This window comes from Apium graveolens, chromosome 6, assembly GCF_009905375.1.
Source record: "Apium graveolens cultivar Ventura chromosome 6, ASM990537v1, whole genome shotgun sequence".
In the NCBI taxonomy this organism is placed as follows: domain Eukaryota; kingdom Viridiplantae; phylum Streptophyta; class Magnoliopsida; order Apiales; family Apiaceae; genus Apium; species Apium graveolens.
In genome coordinates this window covers 277,675,649-277,680,719 of record NC_133652.1, presented here as the reverse complement: position 1 = coordinate 277,680,719, position 5,071 = coordinate 277,675,649, and the positions used below count along the sequence as shown (strand labels likewise).

General features: G+C 39.1%; 1 non-coding gene across 1 annotated transcript; it reads left to right on the top strand.

Moving 5' to 3' along the window:
* Positions 1 to 2,989: 2,989 nt before the first annotated feature.
* On the top strand, positions 2,990 to 3,094 carry LOC141669494 (small nucleolar RNA R71). The gene has a single exon (XR_012553775.1). It is a non-coding gene; the product is annotated as a small nucleolar RNA R71 (small nucleolar RNA).
* Positions 3,095 to 5,071: the final 1,977 nt, after the last annotated feature.

The following is a 5,071-nucleotide window of genomic DNA, read 5'->3' as shown; positions in this document are numbered from 1 at the left end:
TTATGCATCAACACATATCTTTTTTTAGAGGTGCAGTTATGACAAGTGCCATGATCAAACTTTTTTTAAGCTCTCAAAAGCAGCTAGGCACTCATCATCAAACTTAAAAGGGACATCTTTCTCTAAAAGATTGTACAAGGGTTTAGAGATTTTAGAGAAGTCCTTGATGAAACGCCGATAGAATCTCGCATGGCCAAGAAAGCTGCGGACTCCCTTAACTGAAATTGGTAGAGGAAGGTTTTTAATGACCCTCACCTTGGCTTTATCCACCTCAACACCTATACTAGAGACCTTGTGCCTAAGAATGATGCCCTGTTGCACCATAAAGTGACATTTCTCCCGGTTGAGAACCAGATTGGTCTCAACACACCTTTTAAGAATGGTGCCAAGATTTTGCAAGCACTCGTCAAAAGAATCATCGAATATAGAGGAATCATCCTTAAATACCTCCATATTCTCACAAATCATGTCATAGAAGATAGCCATTATGTATCTCTGAAATGTGGCAGGTGCACCACATAACCCAAAGAAACTCTTCTTAAGGCAAAAGTACCATATGGACAAGTAAAAGTAGTCTTTTCTTGATCCTCTTGAGCGATACAAATTTGATTATAACCCGAATAGCCATCCAGAAGACAATAGCACTCATGCCTAGCCAACCTGTCAAGCATCTGATGAATAAAGGAAACAGGGAAGTGATCCTTCCTCGTAGATTTATTCAGCTTCATGTAATCCATGCAAACTCTCCACGATATGACTGTTCGAGTAGGAATAAGCTCATTCTTCTCATTAGCAACAACTTTGATGCCTCCTTTCTTCGACACACATTTTACTGGACTCACCCAAGAACTGTCAGAAATATGATAGATGATCCCTATATCTAGCCACTTAAGAATTTCCTTCTTCATAACTTCTTTCATGATTGGATTAAGCTTTCTTTGTTGCTTAATAGTTGGCTTGCTACCTTCCTCTAGCAGAACTTTATGCATGCAATAAGAAGTGCTGATTCCCTTGATATCTGCTATAGTCCATCGTATTACTAATTTGAACTCTCAGAATCCTCAAGAACTTATCCTCATCACTACCTGAAAGGTTAGATGCTATAATAACATGCAAAGTAGATGCATCACCTAAAAATGCATACCTCAAGTGTTCAGGTAATGGTTTAAACCCGAGTGTTGGAGATTACTCAATAGATGACTTGAGGCATTTTGGAGAATTTTTCAGCTCTTCCAATCTAAGAGATTCAAATGGCATATCCATCATTCCCTTCCAATGAGAAGCATTCAAATATTGTAACTGCTCATCACCTTTGTCATCTTCACTATCTGAATTTCCCAACAAGGCTTTCTCTAAGGCATTAGACCTTAGCATTTGATCAAGTTCTGAAGTAACCATATAATCGACCAACTCCACTTTTATGCACTCCTTATTATCAGTGGGGAATTTCATAACATTAAACACATTAAAAGTCACATTCTGAACCAGTACTCACATAGTGAGCTCACCCTTCTACACATCAATCAAGGTTCGGCCCGTAGCCAAGAATGGTCTTCCCAAGATAATGGGAATCTTCTTATCCTCCTCGAAATCAAGAATTACAAAATATACATGAAAGATGAGTTCGTCCACCTTGACCAAGACATCTTCCACAATGCCTCGTAGAACGTTCGGCCAACTGCAAGGTCATATACGTAGGCTTTGGATCAGGTAAGTCCAACTTCTTGAAGATAGATAAAGGCATCAAATTGATGCTAGCTCCCATGTCACATAAGCAGTTATCGAATGACACTTTTCCAATGGTGCAAGAAATAGTGAGGCTTCCAGGATCTCTAAGCTTCGGAGGCAACTTCTGTTCCACCACAGCAATGCATTCCTCCGTGAGAGCAACGATCTATATTTTATTGAGCTTCACTTTCCGAGAGAGAATATATTTCATAAACTTGACATAGCTAGGCATCTATTCAAGAGCTTCAGAGAAAGGTATGTTGATATGAAGTTTCTTGAACACCTCAAGAAACTTCGTTAACTGCTTATCCAACTTTTACTTCTGCAGCCTCCTAGGAAAAGGTAGTGGAGGATAGATCAGTTTCTCCCATGTATTATTCTCGGGTGGAGTGTGTTCCATATTTTGCTTCCTTGGTTCCACTTATGCTTCCTTCTGCACTTCTTCTTCAGCCACATCTTCAGATTCTTGAACTTGAGCTTTTTCTTGGCTTGCAACCTTCCCAGACTTCAATATAATTGCCCTAACCTGCTCTTTTGCCTTCCTTCTTTCCTAGCACTTTAGTGTCACTAGGGAGGGTACCAGGTTGTCGATTCAGCAAGGCATTGGCAATCTGCCCAATTTGATTTTCCTAAGGTCTTGATAGAAACCGTTTGGCTCTTGCACATGAGCCTAAACTCCTCCAATTCAGAGTTTTCATTAGATTGTTACAGTTGGAGTTGTTGTCTTGATGCGTATTGTGGTTGTTGAAAACCAAGACGGTAGTATTGCTTTGCGGCATATAGCTGATAAGGATGCTGTACCGGATTCTTAGTGTTGTTCCAGCTGAAGTGATGATGATTGCAGTTGTTGGGATGATAGGTGGCTAGGACTGGTTGCTGTGACCTCTAAAAGTTGCTCGCGAAGTAAGCTGATTCGCTAGAAATAGCACACTGCACTGTCTCATGCGCACCAGTATAAACCTCAAAGACACTAGTGATCAGATTAACTCCATAATTAGCCAAAGAATCCACCTTCATCGTCAAAGCTATAAGCTGAGCAGCTATAGAAGTAGCAGCATCTACCTCGAGAATTCTCGCTACTTTGCCTTGAGTTAGTCTCTGAGAAGGATTCTGATATTCATTAGCAGCCATCAGTTTAATCAAATCATAATCTTCATCGTAGCTCTTAGCGCACAAGGCTCTACCTGATGCTACATCAAGCATGGGTCCAGAAGTTGCACCCAATCCATTATAAAAGTAGTGAATAATTATCCATTCAGGCATCCTATGATGAGGATACTTCCTAAGCATCTCCTTATGATGATCCCAAGCTTCACACAAAGATTCTCCCGATTGCTGCGCAAATTGAGTAAAAGCATTCCTGATTGCAGCTGTCTTCGTCATAGGGAAGAATTTAGTGAGAAACTTCTGAGCAAGATCTTCCCACTTGGTGATTGAGCCTGGTGGTAGAGAATATAACCAACACTTAGCTTTATCCCTCATAGAGAATGGGAATAGCCTCAACTTAATAGTATCTTCAGAGACATTGATTTTGAAAGTGTCGCAGATCTCGATGAAATCTCTGATATGCATGTTGGGATCTTCCGTTGGAGAACCCTCAAACTGAACCGAGTTCTGCACCATCCGAATCATGCTAGCCTTGATTTCAAAAGTGTTAGCCATTATGGATGGTCTAACAATGCTAAACTGAATATCATTGATTTTCGGCTGAGAGTAGTCCATCAAAGCCTTTGTATTTGCTTCTGGTTCACCCATTACAACAAGAGCTTCTCCTTCGACTTTCTCCTCCTTAGCAAGAACTTCTTCCTCTACTAAAACTTCTTCCTCCTCTTTATCCAGCGTTCTCTTTCGAGATCGAGAATGTGTTAGCATAAACGTTCTCTAAAGTACCTGAAAAGCAACAAGTAAACAAGTAAGTAAATATCCGAGTCAGTGAACTTTAACGATCGCTGATGTCAAGCACATAAACTAATGTACTTATGCAATGATGGTATGGTAATTATTGAATGATAAGATGATAACAAGTTGAGATTGTTTATAACTAAGATTATTAACTAACATGCAATTAACTAAAAGATTAAAAGGGTGATTTACTTATATAACACAAACATGGGATTTTAACTTCATTACTACTTCATTCAATAGCCTTTTTATTCTTATCCTTAGCATGCAATGGTGATGACACTAATCAGACAACACGAAACTAGTAAGCGCCAACTTTCGTTGTACAAATAACCTACTACTAGACATCGACAAAAGAGATAGAAGCTGAATAGACACCAATTATATTGAGACCCTATATGTCTATAGAATTTGATAACATAACGGTTTAATGAACAAGTTAACTATTGTGATTGCATAGGGCAAGTAACATGTTTAAAATTACCTACGAATCATGCTTATCAAATACATGAACCTATGCTAGCATGGCATATTCTAAACCCCTATATTCACTTTCACTTCAATAGAGATTAACACGCTATCTAATAAGTTCGCGACGCTCATAAGACGAATAAGCACAACCAATACTAGGATATTATACATTTGTCATACACTAAGATATCAAAACATATTAACTATTGAAATCTATAGTAAATCCGCTAGAACCCCACGATAACGATTAGCCCATAACTGAACTCATCATCACCGTGGGTTCTGATGAAAGCATGGTATAATAAACTAAGTCTTTAATAAACTGAATAATAATCAAGTACGTTAAACAAGAGTATAGGTTCAACAAAACAAGAAAACTAGCATCCAAGATTAGAACTTAAAACAAAGAATCACAAGAATAAACTAGATCCTCTATGCCTAGGTTGTATTTGTGCTCCGAGGTCTTCTTGATGTCTTCTCCTTAAGCTCTGTTATGAAAAACATCTTTAAGATGTCTTTATATAGCATCCCAATAAGAAGAGAAGTCAAGAAAATCACTGTTGTACTTGAAATAAAATTCCCAGCTTTCAACCAGCCGGGACCGCGCTTTATTAGCGCGGGCATGCGTCCTTCTGCTTCTCTGGCGCGTCCGCGCACTAGCACAGCGCGGGCGTGCTGACATTCTGGAAAATTGACTTGCTTTCTTTTATTTGCTGGTTCTTGATGGCATTGCATGAGCAAACTCCCAGGACACCTTCCTAACACCAATTTAGCACCAAAGCAATGGTAAATCTCCTTGATCCCTTATTTATACCTGAAATGTAAAACACTACAAAAAAGCATCAAAAGTACAAACAACTTGAGTACAAAACACCAATTCAAGCCTTTATTAGAGCATTCTAAGTGGACATAAATGCCACTTAACAATAGCCTTTTGACTTGTCGAGGTCCCCATCTCACTATAAGTAGA